Source organism: Ascaphus truei, chromosome 5 (genome assembly GCF_040206685.1).
Source record: "Ascaphus truei isolate aAscTru1 chromosome 5, aAscTru1.hap1, whole genome shotgun sequence".
In the NCBI taxonomy this organism is placed as follows: domain Eukaryota; kingdom Metazoa; phylum Chordata; class Amphibia; order Anura; family Ascaphidae; genus Ascaphus; species Ascaphus truei.
Window position 1 is genome coordinate 221,118,598 of NC_134487.1, and position 18,317 is coordinate 221,136,914.

At 48.1% G+C, this 18,317-nt stretch overlaps 1 protein-coding gene across 1 annotated transcript in view; it reads right to left on the bottom strand.

The window, feature by feature from the left end:
* The window catches only part of DOCK2 (dedicator of cytokinesis 2), a 1,423,644-nt gene that overhangs the window by 144,654 nt on the left and 1,260,673 nt on the right, over positions 1-18,317 (bottom strand). The window lies entirely within an intron of this gene.

The window sequence follows — 18,317 nt, forward strand, 5'->3', positions numbered from 1 at the left end:
TTTGGACAAATGAGAACACCGCTGGTCATCCAGATATGAAAAATCAGAGCCCTACTTACAAGCAGCAAGGCAAATACAGGCAATGCAACAAAGAGTCTTCCGGCTGCTGCTGATGTCTTTGCAGAGATGTGATTCCTGCTGCACCGTGACTCTCGTGCTGACTCTCCCTCCAGGGGTTAACAGGAACAGTGGCAGTGTTGGAGGCCTGCTTGTGGGGCTCACAGCTCTCCTCCACGTGAGGCTGCTCTCCTCACTTCCTCCTCCGGTTACACAGGCTGTCTCAGCGTGCCTGCACGCGAGTGTGCACGTGCCCTTAAAGGGACAGTACAAACGTCCTGTATGCCAAGAACTAACGGCTGCAATGGGGCTCAAATGTGACCAAGTGTCCCAAAAAGTCCAATACCAAGCTCAAAGTGACTGTGTCACCTGCCCTACGCGTTTCGTGGATGTTACTCCACTTCCTCAGGGGCTACCTTTGTTGCATTGCCTGTATTTGCCTTGCTGCTTGTAAGTAGGGCTCTGATTTTTCATATCTGGATGACCAGCGGTGTTCTCATTTGTCCAAACCATTTATGGCATAGTTCTTTTTATTTAATAAATAGTTTTTATAGTCACTAGGAGTCTCTATGTTATATGTGCAGTGTGTGTATTAGTGTAGACCTGTTTTAACCCTACAGTGTTGCACTATGATCTGTGTCTGTTTATGTTTTTTCCCCTATATGGCCTGTCAAGCAAGTGTGCTGATCCCCTGAGGAGTACAGGATTATCCAATCACTAAGGGGGATATTACTCTGACAAACCCCACTGACATTGCAAATGCATTCAATGATTACTTTGTGGGGTGTGCCACTAACTTATTAGCGAAACGCAGCACAAACCCCAAACATGAATCTCATCCTGGGAGTATCCCTACAGTCCCACCCCCTCCCAACACTGCCCACAATTTTCAATTTAGCCCAGTATCTGAAGAGGAGATTACACAAGCGCTCCTCAAACTAAAACTAAGCAGCCAATGTGGACCCGACTTACTACAATCTAGGTTCCTACGACTTGGTGCCCCAGCCATTGCCAAACCAATTGCGTCCATAGTCAACTCTATCCTGTCTGCAGGCCATATCCCTAAGACCTGGAAAACTGCCAGAGTTGTCCCAATCTTCAAAAGTGGGGACAAAAACACTGTCTCAAACTACAGGCCAATCTCACTTCTCCCAATTCTATCCAAAGTTATGGAAAAATGTGTCCACTCCCAATTAAGCGATTTCTACACCAAGACAAATTTCCCTAGCCAATTCCAGTCTGGGTTTCGTCCCAAACACTCCACCGTAACTACCCTGCTAAAAGTTTGCAATGAAATCCAGTGTGGAATGGAACGGGGACAACTCACTGGTGCAGTATTCCTAGATTTTGCAAAGGCTTTTGACACAGTTGATCATGTTATCCTGCTTAACAAACTCCAGAGCTCTGGAATAGGGAAACATGCTTTAAACTGGTTTCAGTCCTACCTATCAGGAAGATCCCAACATGTGTCCATCTCAGGCTCTAACTCCAACCCCCTGGATATCACCTGTGGTGTACCGCAAGGCTCTGTTCTGGGGCCCCTACTCTTCTCAGTGTTCATTAATGATCTTCCCACAGCTTGTAAGGAAGCCTCAATACACATGTATGCAGATGACACAATCCTGTATGCACACAGCCATTGCCTCTCTGACCTTCAACACATACTTCAGTCTGACTTTTTGAGACTCGAAAACTGGATTTCCCAAAACAAACTGTTTTTAAACACTGACAAGACTGTAACAATGGTATTTGGGACCAAGACTAAATTTGTAAAGCTTCCAGTGACTGAGCTCCTGATTAGAACCAACGCTACCACCACCCTAACACCTGTCACTAGTTTTAAATACCTGGGCTTATGGTTTGACTCCCACTTAACATTCGGGATGCACATTGATACCCTGACAACCAAGACCTATGCCAAACTAGGGGTACTTTACAGGAACAAATCCTCCCTAAGTCTCCTGGTCAGAAAGCGTATTGCACAGCAGATGCTAATGCCAATTATTGACTATGGAGACATAGTATATGGCTCGGCTCCTCAAACCCACCTTAGCAAACTTGACACCCTCTACAATTCAATTTGTCGTTTTGTTCTCCAATGCAACTACAACACACATCACTGCGAAATGCTCAAAGAACTAGATTGGTCATCACTAGAGTCTAGGCGCAAAGTTCACCTTTCCTGTCTCACCCTCAAATACTTTCAGGGCAAGCTACCCAGCTACCTGAACAAGCTCCTCACCCCTACCACATGCAGTACCTATCACCTGAGATCAGACTCCAAAAGACTATTCATGGTCCCAAGACTCAACAAAGTATCCGGACGTTCCTCCTTCTCCTTCCGTGCACCCCAAAACTGGAACAACCTACCAGAGACTCTCATATCCACCACCAGCTTAAGTTCTTTCAAATCTAAGGCTGTCTCACACTTTAATCTGGTCTGTAACTGTTTCATACGCTCATAATATATATTTTCTTTAACTGTGCATGCAATGTCTTGTATATAATGTATACCTTGTTCATTTATGTAACTGTATTTGTAACCATGTATTATTTTGTTTTACTCTGTGCCCAGGACATACTTGAAAACGAGAGGTAACTCTCAATGTATTACTTCCTGGTAAAATATTTTATAAATAAATAATATAAGACACAGCACTGCCAAAAGATAGAAGTTCAGTTTCCTGTTGTTGAGCTGCTCAGTTCAGTGAGAGGCACGTGAAGGTCTGCAACAATGTTGCAGTGTCTCCTGCTAGCTGTGAGTCAGTGAGCATACGCAGCAGAGTTAGAGGAGCTGAGAGAGACAAAGCAGCTCAAGAGAAGAGCTGACAGAAGCCAGACAAGCTGGAGAATCTCTCTGAGCGTAGAGGTAGAAAGCAGATCTATTAGAGAAGGGACCTTCCTAATGGAGTGCTGCAAGGAGATGAGTGGCTGAGCTGTTATCTGTGAGGGGCAGCTTGCCCATACCAACCAGCAATAAAGATGCCCTGTTTGAATATACCTCCACTGTGTGAGTGTGAAGTTACTCAGCAGTGGAAGGCACCACCAAGAAGGAGTTCCTCACCAGGACCATCTCCCTGCGGAAGCACAGATCCTGATGAGGTGGAGGCGCTGCACTGGATATAGGTAGGACTCGCACACACTACCTCAGCTACCTGTCCTGATGACATCCCCTAATACCATCAAGCGGGAGACTCAGGAGCTCTGTTACTTGCAGGTGCACCACCATACACGATCACGTAATGGGGATAGGTTAGATTACCCGGGCCAATGTGAGATTGGGGGGGGGGGAAACCCGTTACAATTGGAGGCGCTGCTGAGATACCTGTTAACAGGACAGGCTTTTGCTAGGCACACAACAGGAAACAGGAAGAGTGTCTGCTGCCACTCTGTGCTGGAAAGGGAAAATCTAGGGGTAGTCAGGAGAATGAAAAACCTCGCAAAGCATGCCCTAGACTGACCCAAGGGGTTAGTGAGTCTGGAGCCGGGGGCTATAGCTGTCCTAGTCACCTTGAGGTAGCGCTAGGGGTAGGATGCCTGAAGGGATAGCCTGTTAACGTGGTCAGGAATTCTGGAGAGGATCTGCACTAGGCTAGCCAACAGGAGGTAGACGCCCAAGTACTGCATGGAAGAGCCAGAGTACTCTAGTCTCCATTCCAGATCACTTACCGAAGGGAGCACAGATTGGAGGAAGGAGATACAGTAGACACAGAAAGAGTGAGCCTAGCCTGAGGTAGTGCAAACACGAGTCAGATCTACGTTAGGTACACATGGTGGTGCACAAGGCATGGTTGTTGTATCGGTATGGCAGCTGCCCCGCAGAGAGGAGCTCCATGTACGATCAGAACGAACACAGTAATCCAATGGCGGCCGCAAGAATGGAGAATCCGCGCGGTGCGGAAGGTCCAAAATGGCGGACGGAGGCCGATGGAGAGAGCGCACATGGCGTGTGTGCGGGTGAAGAGCAAGCTACAGAAGCGACTTTTGTGAGCCTGCTATGGAGTGGTGCTAAAGCTGTGGCTGCGCCGTTTCTGTCCTGTCTGGGGTCTAGGGGCAATACCCCCGAGGATACTGAGGAGGACATTGTAGTGATGTGTGGAGAGCCTGTGGAAATTGAATGTCAGTCGGCATGCCAACGGTTAAATGCTACCTCAACATTCAAAGAGACTGATGGTGCGAATCAAAATGGCGGTTCCCGCTTCTCTGGGAGACCGCGTGGACCAGTTGCAGGAAATTCTGCAAATGCTAAAATTGCAGAATGTTGGCTGGGATTGGCGCCAAAGGAAAAACCCCACCCTGCGGTGAAGTTTGGCGCGAAAGCTGGAGCCGCGCCCTCAGGGACGGTGACGGACTCAGAGCCCCTCCTCGGTGATGTGAGTGACTCAGCGCAGAGCCAGAACCACTCCCTTATAGAGCATGCCCCTCCTTTACAGTCCACCAGGGGGAGCAAGCTCAGTGAACAGCGATCAGCAACCGCTGTTCATACTAAAGACAGTACAGAATGCAGAGAAGCACACCCGCAGTTGTATGGAGCCTGGCGATACAAAGGGGGGAAAATATCCTTTCTGGTGTGCCCGTGTCTACAAAAGAAATTGAACCTGACTGGTGGTATGGACTTTAACCATGTTAGGTTACCCATAAAATACCGGGTGGCCTGGGTGGATGGAGAGGGGTGCATAAGATGTGCTTGTGACCAGTGTGAATTCCCAGGTGACAAACCGACCTGGGGTCCCAAGTGTGCCTGCTGTGGGGCACAGTTCCTACAGCCTGTGCTGCTGCAGGCTACGGAACAGAAAGAACCATCGGCGGAGAAGAGCGTGACCGCAGTGGAGGTACCGGAGCACGCCAGCTTCGTACCAACAACCACTGGTTGTATCGCAGAAGAACCCGGTGACTACTTTGCGGAGGATCCGATCGTGATATCCTCCGAGGAAGAGGTGGAAGTCTCGTCGGTGGTGATGCGCCTACCGGCGGACCACTACAGCGGTGCGGTGAAAGAACCGGCACTTACCTGTGTCGCAGCAGAGCGGAGTCTCGTGTTGCCGGTACAGAGACAACCTGAGAGGCGGAGTCCCACGGCCGTGGTGACTTACAGCGCGGAAGGAGGAGAAGATTCCATCCCGAGCCGACGGAGCGGTGAGATACATCCTTACCCTCCACAGGCGCCGGTGGTGGCAACGGCGGAGACGGGCCTAGTCCAGGCCCGAGCGGAGCGGAGAGCAGAACCATCACTTCCGGCGGCGGATGTCGTTCTGGAGGAAGAGGTTCCGGTTGGGAACCCAACGCAAGATGGTGGCGAGTCCAGCGAGATGGCCGTGTCCTTTCGGCCAAGCAGCTGTACCAGGTTGCCTGGGTCCGAGAAGAGCCAGCAGGCCCTGCGGAAGCCTGGGAGTAAGGAGGCGAGTGAACCGGAGTGCCAGTCCGATGGTACCGGGCAAGGTAGCGAGAAGTTGCGGTTCGTAGCCCCGCGTATGCCGGCAGTGTTTCCCTATGCCCAACCCCCGGCCATAGTTAAAACCCCTGCCCCTGTCACTTTTTCCTATGGGTCCCAGTCTAGCCAAGGGTTTTCTGGGGAGTCCCGAGCCACTTCTGAAGAATGGAATGGGGAAAACTTGGACTGGGGCGAGTGTTTTACCTCTGATGAGGGATCGGGGAGGAAAATGGCTATGCAAAGAATGTTGTACTGCACTAATGATGACAGTTGTACTGTTGGGGTGGGATGTGATTCTAAGAGCATTGGGTCAAATTTTGGGTCTCCAGGAACTTTGGGAGTTTCATCTGGGGATTTGGGTAATGTTGCTCATATGGTGCCTATTGCCCGGGGAGCCCCCTATGTGCCCTCACTGTCAGAAAGAGTTATTAGGGATCGCCAAAAGTGGTTACTTTATTTTCACCATCCATGGGAGGGAGAAAGTAAGTTCGAAATGAGTACTCCTGATGAAGATAGGGGATATGGCACTGATGAAGAGGAAGGATTAGAAGAAGAAAATTGGGATCCTGGCGGGTTAGATGAGAAGTGGTGTAGTCAAGAGGGGATATGCTACATCTCCAGGAGATGCATTAGGGAGGTGTATGGGCATGATCCTTTCATTCCATTAGCATCCATGCCAGAATTATGGGCTGATTGTGGGTGTCCAGTATGTCACCCAGAGTGTTACCGCCTTGATGCTCTTAGCCCAGTGGACCATGCTGTACGCAAGCCACCATAAGAGGGTATAGGGGTACCAGTAATGGATACTACAGCAGGGGGTAATTCTGGTTGTTACACATCTACGTTAGGATGTGTCTGTTATTATGTTTATGAGAAAGGATATGTACTGTAATAATGTGTTGTTATGTTTTGCAGTGCTACCTGAAGGAAGGTTCCGCAAATTTAGGTTTCAAGCGAGGACGTTGGGGTTCCACCAGGGGGAGAATGTAGCCATGTCTAGGATTGGTGTACATATCTCTTTCTCATGTTGGCAGTAACCCTGGTAAGTGTGCAGGAGTGCCAGCATGCTATCAATGAGGTTTGCCCTCACACCCTGGTGAGGTGTCATATGTCCCCAAAGGAAGTGACAACATGCAGTGTGTTCCCACTCAGGATACAGGGCATGTTTGTTCTCCGGGGGGTGATATAAGACACAGCACTGCCTAAAGTTAGAAGTTCAGTTTCCTGTTGTTGAGCTGCTCAGTTCAGTGAGAGGCACGTGAAGGTCTGCAACAATGTTGCAGTGTCTCCTGCTAGCTGTGAGTCAGTGAGCATACGCAGCAGAGTTAGAGGAGCTGAGAGAGACAAAGCAGCTCAAGAGAAGAGCTGACAGCAGCCAGACAAGCTGGAGAATCTCTCTGAGAGTAGAGATAGAAAGCAGATCTATTAGAGAAGGGACCTTCCTAATGGAGTGCTGCAAGGAGATGAGTGGCTGAGCTGTTATCTGTGAGGGGCAGCTTGCCCATACCAACCAGCAATAAAGATGCCCTGTTTGAATATACCTCCACTGTGTGAGTGTGAAGTTACTCAGCAGTGGAAGGCACCACCAAGAAGGAGTTCCTCACCAGGACCATCTCCCTGCGGAAGCACAGATCCTGATGAGGTGGAGGCGCTGCACTGGATATAGGTAGGACTCGCACACACTACCTCAGCTACCTGTCCTGATGACATCCCCTAATACCATCAAGCGGGAGACTCAGGAGCTCTGTTACTTGCAGGTGCACCACCATACACGATCACGTAATGGGGATAGGTTAGATTACCCGGGCCAATGTGAGATTGGGGGGGGGGAAACCCGTTACACATATAATTAGTGTTATTGTCCTTGTCCTGAAACAGTATTCTCTATTTCTGTTCTCCCTGTTTCCTCCCCCCTTTTTTGCAGCTCTGCCTGCTAGCCCTTGATTTGGATGTAGCTTTCCCTGCAGCTATTACTCCTAGGGCAGGTGGGAATGGATACATTTAGATACTTCCCTATCCTCCAGCCTGCTAGGAATTGGTTGCCATGACAACCCCTTTATTCCCCTGGCTAAATTGACTTTTCCATACTCCCCTGTCTGTATTCACAGGTAGCTTAGCCCTGTCCCTATTCCTGTGTGACAAACATTACACACTTCCTTTTCCTTCCTGAACTGGCTGAATGAGTACTCCTATGCTACACACTCCTTGGCAAGGCCATTTAATTTTTACCTGCCTCTGATTACAAAGCACCCACACAGAGAAGCACTCTCTCACCACTCCATACCAGTGCCTGTATATGACTGATGCTTTCCCAATAAAGTGAAGAAAATATAGCAGGACTTGGTGTGCTTTGGAAAAGGGGCTGAGTTAAGCTATCTGGCCTCATTCACATCTTACACGTGACCCTGGTTCCAGAAAAGTTCTGTTACTGATTTCGGTAACGTGATGTTGTAAGCCATGATTTACAGCAGGCCTGCACAACATATGGCCCGCGGGCCGCATGCGGCCCATCTGGCGTCTCTGTGCGGCCTGCGATGACTCTGGCCGGGCGCCAGTTAATTAAATAAATTAAAAAAAAAGTTTAAAAAAATGGCGGCGATTCTTCCCTCCTCCCTCCCTCTCCCTCCCAGCCCCCTCCCTCTCCCTCCCAGCCCCCAGGTTTTGCGGTGCGCGGGGGCAGCAGCAGCATGAGGAGGATGCGGCAGCCGTGTTTTTTTTTTCTTCAATAGCAGGCTGCCGGGGAGGTCAGAGCATGCCGGGGGTGGGGCTTAGCACCGGGGAGTGAGGATGTGCTGAGCTGATCTAAGAGAGGTGTGTGGTTAGTGGTGTGTGTGGTGTGTGGTGTGTGGTGTGTGGTGTGTGTGTGTGTGTGTGAGAAAAATGGGCTGGTGGGGGGTGGGTGTGAAAAACAGGCTGATGGGGGGGTGGGTGTGAAAAACGGGCTGGTGGGGGGGTGGGTGTGAAAAATGGGCTGTTGGGGGGGTGGGCTGCTGACATGTTAGGGGGGGTGGGCTGCTGACATGTGAGGGGGGGGTGGGCTGCTGACATGTGATGGGGTGGGCTGCTGACATGTGAGGGGGTAGGCTGCTGACATGTGAGGGGGGGACAGGGCTGCTGACATGTGAGGGGCAGGGGGGGAAGTGATGTGAGGTGCAGGGGGGGGGGAGAGAGTGATGTGAGTTGCAGGGGGAGGGTGTGATGTGAGTTGCAGGGGGGGAGAGAGTGTCATATTGAGGGGAGGGGGAAAGAGTGTCATATTGAGGGGAGGGGGAAAGAGTGTCATATTGAGGGGAGGGGGAGAGGGTCATATTGAGGAGAGGGGGAGAGTGTCATATTGAGGGGAGGGGGAGAGTCATATTCAGGGGAGGGGGAGAGTGTGTCATATTGAGGGGAGGGGGAGAGAGACATATTGAGGGGAGGGGGAGAGAGTGTCATTAAGGGGAGGGGGAGAGAGTGTCATATTGAGGGAAGAGAGACATGGGGGGATGCTGACATGGAATGGGCTGGGGGGATGTGGAGGGGGGTATTGTATGTTTGATGTGGAGGGGGGTATTGTGTGTTTGATGTGGAGGGGGGTATTGTGTGGGTGAGGAGGAGAGATGGGGTATTGTGTGGGTGAGGGGAAGAGATGGGGGTATGAGAGATAGATGGGGAGTATCGTAAAGATTGATAGTGAGGGGTTCTGGGGGAGATATGAGGATGAGGATGAGGATGAGGATGAGGATGATGATGATGATGATGATGATGATGATGATGATGATGATGATGATGATGATGATGATGATGATGATGATGATGATGATGATGATGGAGAGGTGCTGGAGGAGAGATGATGATGATTTAACCTGTGTGGCCCAATTTTTTTTTTCCTTGGAGCAGTTCGGCCCATCTCACTTTACGAGTTGGGCAGGCCTGATTTACAGTAACAGAGCTCTGTGGATTTGGTCCTACAGTAGGTTAGGTGTTTTCCAATGATGTAAACAGTGGTAACACTACCTCTATCTTTCTTGCTGCTAATACCCCCAATATCTCCCTTTGGCTTTCACTCTCGTATACACATACGTATCAATTTAAATTAAAATCTGTGTTGACTAAACAATATAAACATATCTCTTTGAAAGCGTTTTTTTTGACTATCATTAACAATGTACTGAACAATTATACACTGCACTACAATACATTATCCAAATGCACCTATCAATTAGTTAATTGTAAGTATGTTTTTACATCATTTATTGCTTCCAAATGTAATTTTTTATTTAATAGTTATTCCTCATCTAGCATGAAGTTGATCATTCTGGATATTTTAATTGAATATTAGGGACACAGAAGTACGCAGAGGGCCCACAATTGCTTAACTTTCTTCAAGACAAGTTCTTTTTGCAATACTTTTATTATATGGGCTACATTGGTTTGAGTGTCTGTATAAAGCAGTGGTGCGCAAACTGGGGGCGGGAGATTTTACTGGGGGGGTGTGGGCAGTTACAGGGGCCCCGCACTCTTCCCCATGGCATTTAAATTAAATGTCGGTGGAGGCGTGAGGCCTCTGTAACTTACTAACCTGCTGCCAGCCGGGTCTTTGGCGACACATCGCCATGGCAACGCAGCGTCAAATGCCGCCGCGGGTCATGCCGTGACATCACATGACCCCCGCACGCCGGAATGGAAGGTATGGGGGGCGCGAGCACAGGGGGGGAGTAGGCAGGGTGGGGCGCAGCAGTAATAGTTTGCGCACCCCTGGTTTAAAGTACTAGGCAGTCATGTTTTTCTCGCCAAAAGCAACAACAACAACTATCTGCAGAACCATTGGCTCATGGAAATGCTGTAAGAATTACATGACAGTTCAGAAAAAAAGAACAAAGAACCTGAAATAAATTGAAAACTGAAAATCAGAGATTGTTGCTTTGATTTAAAAAATTCCATAAATATGTATATTTTGACTTTCAATTACACAAAACTGTAATGTAAACGTACCCTGAAAAAAAAACAATAGTAGAGATTTTCTTTTCAACAATCAAAAGGAAGCCATCTTGCATTTATGATGTCACTTGTGAGTCTCAAGTGTCTATATTCCTCAGCAGCCCATTTTAGTTTTGTTCATGTTTCATAGTATCAGGTAAGGAGAGGACTAGTAAATTCATAGTTTATTAGTGAGAAATCGTAATATGCAGCTTCTCTGATGATTGCATTGTAAAAATTGACTTCAGAAATGGAAGATGGCTTGTGATACCTGGGAAGAAATTAATGCAAAGCAATACAAAATCTACCGCATATCACACACTTGATTTGAAATGTAATTAGAATAGCTCTAAAAGTGTCTATGCATAATTTAACAATTCGAGGCTACATTTTAGAACAAGTGGAAGTTTCAATTCACATGATTGTTTCACTAGCAGTAGCCAGAGTTGACAATGAACTGTCTTACGGACAATGTAATAGTTAAAAAGTGTAATAACTTATCATGGACCAGAACCATAATCTGTTTGTTTCTGGGTTAGGCTGTGGGTATGGTCAGCGTTTGGCGCTGACCCGCGCTCACGCTTGGCAGTGAGCCCCTGCAGACGCAATGAAAGCGGCTTTAGCAGGGGCTCTCGCACGCTTCTGCAGGCGTGCAGAAGTGTAGCCGACAATTTTTTTTTAGTTTAAGCGCTCACGGGAGCGGAGGGCCTGTCACGTGAGCGGTTGGCCCAATGAGGGTGAACCAGCTCCGTGACGTCACTGGCCCGCCCCCCAGACACCCCCCGGACTGCACGCAAACTAAAGCCAGGTCCCTCAGCCTCCGCGCGCCTCCGAAAGGCTGAAGTCTCTATGGACTCAGCTTTAGGTAGCAAAACATTGCTGATTTCTCTAGGGATGACTGAATAAGGATATACTCGAACACATGCTTGCCAATTACAAAGAAATCTAAATTATTTTGTTCTATCACTTTCCACTTAGCAGTAAGCACAGCTGTCATAAACCACTTGTGACAGTTTTTATTGGTATTTATTGTCCTGCAAGGCTATTTAATAACAATAACAGCATTACTCACTGGATGACTTCATAACATAATAAAACTTTACACTAGCATTTGCCTCTGCAATAAATTCTGCTTCAAAATTCTAATTCCTTCAAACAACTGAGGAGGGATTATATTTGCAAAATAAATGGGAAATAAATTATGCTTGAAAAGTCAAAATAAAAAGAGGATTTTGCAAGGTCACTGACAGTGCCTAAGTGTGAATAATTCAGGTGCCAAGTTTGTAGGACTGGTTATGAGCTGCCACAATTCTCTCTGGGGTTCTCTTGATGTGTAGACCTGATATAGAATGTCTATTAGAGATGCAGTAAAGTGGAAGCAATCAGCCATTTAACATTTTCTCTGATATTTTGAATTAAATGATAATAACTAAATAATGAGACTGCACTGATGTTCACGATTTCATCTATACAGGCAATGCCTTTCTGTTAATGATGACTGCTGGTTTTACACTTAGTTAGCAATCCATAAAAGCGCACTTCTTAATTAATATTTGAAATGCATTAAATCATCAGCGTGTGTTACAGGAAACATTAGACCTAGCAATAAAGGCGCACACAGCTGCAAAGAGATGTGTGTTAGAAGCCCTGGTTTCTGTTCAAATTGGTCATTTTAAAAGGAAATGGAGCTTGCAAAATGATAAAATATGCCCGTTATTTTTATTTATTTTTAATTTCAATCTGCTTGTGTCCTAAGGAGGGTACAAGCAGGGCCGCCAACAGGGTGGGGACAGAGAGCACTGGCGTCCCGGGCCCCGTGAGCCAGGGGGGCCGGCTGTCTGGGCCCCCTGCGCGGCCATGCCCGTTAAATTTAAAAAAAAAAAGTGATTTTTTTTTTTAAATGGCAGCGATTTTCCCTCGCGCATGCGCAGGGCAAGCAGGGTATCCGTCCTGCTCCCTGTGGGCCCGGAGGAAGAAAAGGGAAAAAGTGCGCAGCTAATTAAACAAATAAACAATATTGATCTACTAACAGTGAGTAGTAAATTAGAGCAATATTACCCTCAACCTAGAAGTAATTATACATACAATGACTGTGCAAACAATGTAACGGCTGCAGCTGTAATGGGTCAGGGTGGCTCAGCACTCCAACAAAGCTAGAACAGAATGGAAACAAAAACCAGCGCAAAACCGCATGGTGAAGTATATCAAAATTATAATTTGATTTGTATAAAAGGTGAGTATTAGGCGTACATCAGGTAAAGAGAACAAACGCATTGAGTACATATAGCACACGAGGTTACCACACCGCAGATTGTATCAAGGGTCACTGGCAATCACAGGTGAATCAACTCGTAAGATCAGCTTCACGTCTTCTGTAGAAGGTGCTACTGGAACCCCGTCTGTCTGGTGGTCTCGATCTCATCAAGGGAGTCCTCCTCTCCGGGAAACCGGCATGCGTGCGCGCACACTGCAGGATCGCGTTGCCGTCAGATGACGTCACAGCGCCAGGGATGGAAGTCACTTCCGCACACGTGGTGTGTGGGTTAGTCCAACAGGAACAGAGTCCCGATCTCGTTAAAGTGATATAAGCACAGCTAAAGTCGCAGGTTCAATGGTTCAGTCACCAAGAATAATGGGCTAAAAGATCGTAATATTGGAACTGTATTATCCTACATATAATATAATACAGTTCCAATATTACGATCTTTTAGCCCATTATTCTTGGTGACTGAACCATTGAGCCTGCGACTTTAGCTGTGCTTATATCACTTTAACGAGATCGGGACTCTGTTCCTGTTGGACGTGTGCAGAAGTGACTTCCATCCCTGGCGCTGTGACGTCATCTGACGGCGACGCGATCCTGCAGTGTGCGCGCACGCATGCCGGTTTCCCGGAGAGGAGGACTCCCTTGATGAGATCGAGACCACCAGACAGACGGGGTTCCAGTAGCACCTTCTACAGAAGACGTGAAGCTGATCTTACGAGTTGATTCACCTGTGATTGCCAGTGACCCTGGATACAATCTGCGGTGTGGTAACCTCTTGTGCTATATGTACTCAATGCGTTTGTTCTCTTTACCTGATGTACGCCTAATACTCACCTTTTATACAAATCAAATTAGTATTTTGATATACTTCACCATGCGGTTTTGCGCTGGTTTTTGTTTCCTCCCTGTGGGCCCGCCCAATCACCCCTCGCTCCCACCCCTCCGCTCCCAACGTGGGATGGAGGGGAAGTGCCATGAGCTTCCCGCGCGCGCGAACACAAATTCTCCCGCGCGCGCCCACTCAACTTCTCCCACACGTGCGCGCCCCAACCCAACTTCTCCCGCACGCCCCAACCCAAAGACACCCATGCGCGCCTCCTGCCCTGGGCAACAACCGCGGAATTAGCCCGCCAGTCTCAAAAGCCGCCCACCTCTGTTGCGCCCCCTGAGACCACCTCCCGCGCCCCCCCTGAGTCCACCTCCCGCGCCAGGCAGTTGCAGCGGGGATATTGGGGGCAGAGGGGGAAGCGACCTGCGGGCAAGGAAGAAGGAAGCAGCACCAGCACCAACCCGGTCAAGGTAAGTCACCCAGTCACTGTCACCCACCCAGTTACTCAAAAGTCACTGTCACCCACCCAGTCACTGTCACCCACCCAGTTACTGTCACCCACCCAGTCACTGTCACCCAGTCACTGCCACCCTCCAACCCAGTTACTGTCACCCACCCAGTGTCACTCAACCCACTGAGTCACTGTCACCCAATCACTGTCACCCAGTCACTCTCACCCATCCACCCAGTCCCTCTAACCCACCCACCCAGTCAGTCACTGTCACCCACCCAGTCAGTCACTATCACCCAGTCACTGTCACCCACCCAGTCAGTCACTGTCACCCAGTCACCATCACCCACCCACCCACCCACCGTCACCCACCCACCCACTGTCACCCACCCACCGTCACCCACCCACCAAGTCACTGTCACCCACCCAGTCACACAGTCACTAACCCGCCAAGTCACCCAGTCACTAACCCGCCAAGTCACCCAGTCACTAAAAGTCACCCACCCAGTCAAGTCACCAACCCACCCAGTCACCAACCCAAACCCACACAACCAAGTCAAACCCGAACCCACCCGCCAACCCACCCACCCAGTCACTCACCCGCCCAGTCACTCACTCGCCCAGTCACTCACTCGCCCAGTCACTCACTCGCCCAGTCACTCACTCACCCACTCACATACCCAGTCACTCACTCGCCCAGTCACTCACCCACCCAGTCACTCACCCACCCAGTCACTCACCCACCCAGTCACTCACCCACCCAGTCACTCACCCACTCACCCACCCAGTCACTCACCCACCCCGTCACTCACCCACCTAGTCACTCACCCAACTAGTCACTCACCCAACCAGTCACTCACCCAGTCACTCACCCACCCAGTCACTCACCCACCCACCCAGTCACCCACCCAGTCACCCACCCAGTCACTCACTCACCCAGTCACTCACTCACCCAGTCACTCACCCACTCACTCGCCCAGACACTCACTTGCCCAGTCTCTTACTCACCCACCCAGTCACTCACCCAGTCACTCACTCACCCAGTCACTCACTCACCCAGTCACTCACCCAGTCACTCACTCACCCAGTCACTCACCCACCCAGTCACTCACCCACCCAGTCACCCACCCACCCAGTCACCCACCCACCCCATCACTCACCCACCCCGTCACTCACCCAGTGACTCACTCACCCAGTCACTCACCCACCCAGTCACTCACCCACCCAGTCACTCACCCAGTCACTCACCCACCCAGTCACTCACCCACCCAGGCAGTCACCTGACTTTTGTTGAAAATATAAAAATAAACAGGTTACATTGCAATGCTTTTTCCGTATTACAATAAGAAAACCGTTGAGTAAAAGTTCCGTGCTAAATATTTTTTTGGGTGGTAGGTGCGCTATGGGTTTGGGGGGAGAGGTGTGTGCTATGGGTTGGGGGGGGGGGGCTGCTCCTTTCATTTGTCCTGGGCCCCATGATTTCTGTTGGTGGCCCTGGGTACAAGCCCTGAGTTGTGTAGTGATTTCAAACTACTGCAAAACAAATAAGTAAGTGGCTGTCTGCAGTTTCTTTGTGGCTGCAGTTTATATGTGAGTGTGTCAGTAGCAGTTTGTGTGTGCTGTGGTATATCTGAGGAGAGGTGCTGTGTGTGTGTGTATAGAGCTCCAGTGTGTGTGTGTCAGTGTGAGCAGCAGTGTTTATGGGTGTAGCATGTCTGTGTAGCAGCAGTTTGTGTGTGTGTGTGTAGAGGTGCTGTGTTGTGTGTAGAGGTGCTGAGTATAGAGGTGCAGTGTTGTGTGTGTGTATGTTGTGTGTGTAGAGGTGCTGTGTTGTGTATAGAGGTGCAGTGTTGTGTGGGGGGGGTGTAGAGGTGCTGTGTTGTGTGTAGAGGTGGGGGGGAGTGCAAAGTTTAGTAAGTGGCTGCATTTTTTATTGTGGCTGCAGTGTGTGTGTGTGTGTGTGTGTGTGTGTGTGTGTGTGTGTGTGTGTGTGTGTGTGTGTGTGTGTGTGTGTGTGTGTGTGTGTGTGTGTGTGTGTGTGTGTTGTATGTGTAGCAGCAGTTTGTGTGTGTGTAGAGCTGATGTGTGTGTGTATAGAACTCCAGTGTGTGTGTGTCAGTGTCAGCAGCAGTGTTTATGGGTGTAGCGTGTGTGTAGAGCTGCTTTGTTGTTTGTGTGTAGAGCTGCTGTGTTGTGTGTGTGTAGAGCTGCTGTGTTGTGTGTGTGTGGAGCTGCTGTGTTGTGTGTGTGTGTGTGTAGAGCTGCTGTGTTGTGTGTGTAGAGCTGCTGTGTTGTGAGTGTAGAGGAGATGCTGTGTTGTGTGTCTAGAGCTCCAGTGTGTGTGTGTGTGTGTGTGTGTGTGTGTGTGTGTGTGTGTGTGTGTGTGTGTGTGTGTGTGTGTGTGTGTGTGTGTGTGTGTAGCAGCAGTTTGTGTGTGTTGAGCTGCTGTGTGTGTGTGTACACAGAGGAGGCGGCAGTGTGTGGATATAGATATCTGCAGTGTAAGCGTATAAAGAGGTGGTGTGTTGTGTGTCTAGAGCTCCAGTGTGTGTGTGTGTGTGTGTGTGTGTGTGTGTGTGTGTGTGTGTGTGTGTGTGTGTGTGTGTGTGTGTGTGTGTGTGTGTGTGTGTGTGTAGCAGCAGTTTGTGTGTGTTGAGCTGCTGTGTGTGTGTGTACACAGAGGAGGCGGCAGTGTGTGGATATAGATATCTGCAGTGTAAGCGTATAAAGAGGTGGTTTAATGTATTTACCATTTTATTTTAATAAAAAAATCTATTTAACTATACAAAAGTGTCTTATTTATGAAAAAAGTCTACATTTAGCCTATAATAGTAATTATTACTTAATAAATATGAGTAAGCATGCAGTGCAGATTTGACGTCTCATAAGCTTTAGCCCTCTTGCTCTAGATCCAGCAATGTTCTAGGCCACTCTGGCATTGGAGGGATTAATTTGTCACTCTTTCTGAACTAGAGACTAGACTTTCATTCTAAACTGTATACTTTATGTAGAAAATAAACAAATTAAAAAAACTTGAGTTTTATTGTGCAAGGGAATAAGGGACAATAGATAATGCCTGAATATCTCCCTACTGTTCACAAAGCGGTTATGAAAACACTTGCTCTGCAATTAAATTCATTTCACAACTTAATGTTTAATTTATATCAAGTCCGTTTTCATTCTAATCGAAATACTCTTCTTGGAATGTACAGAAAAGGTAACCAAAAATGACATATAATATAGACACACTGTTGGAATCATAAATGCATTCGGTAACTATAAAATCATTTAAGGAAAGGAAAACAAAACTGCTTCTACCCACAGAACTGCATGAACTATGTTGAATTTTAGATGCTCGGTATCACACTTTGTATGCAGTAGCAATGCAATGGTGTACAGTATTATTATATATTACTAAAATCCTTTCATACACATATCTTATAGTACATACTCATTTTTGGTAAAAGACCACCAGCTCTATTTGCACTCTTTAAAGAAACAAATAAAAACACCACTTGGATCACATTCACGTCTCGGATAAATCTAAGGAAATATTTAACATAAAGAAAAACAAACAATTTCTTCAAAGTGCAGGTCTCCTTTAAGATAGAGAAACAAATTAGAGCTCTACTCACAAGTTAATAATGCAATTCTCCATTTAATGTGACAGCCAAGAACAGTGGAAAGACAGCGTTTCAGGTCCCATATGGACCTTTCATCAGAACGTAAGTAGCTCTGGAAGTAGGGGGTCTCCAGGGCTGAAATTCATGGGGTTCATTAGCTCTGGAGGCACCCTGCTTCAATGCTATATAAAAAATTGCAAAATAATAAGCCAGCTTGGATTCTTCTTTAAGGATATACCTGGTCCAGAACAGGGGCCCCAATCAGTGGCTCAGTCAGAATGACTGAGCCACTGATTGAGCCACCTATGCTGAAGCAGGGATATCCCTAATGCCTGGCCTGTTGGTAGCTCTTAAGGACTGAAGGTGGCCACCCCTAGCATAAATGAAGTATGATAAACAGTCCCACCTCTGTCCCTTTCAAGGTACTGGGACATTTTAGCATTACTAACAACAAAATCCTTTTAATGAAAAAAACGAAGTATACAGTTACAGATGTAAGAACATTTACTGTCCTTGCAGGTATGGAAAAAAAATGAGAAAATCCGAGGCCCAATCGCGGCCCCTCTGCAGTCACAAGAACGGCAAGTGTTGCGGCCTGCAAGGATTAATGCTGCGGTGATCCATGCTTTTGAATGGGACCCCTTAGCATTAATCCTTTGCTTGAATGTGCCGTCTGCAGGGAGAGAATACCGGTTCTCACC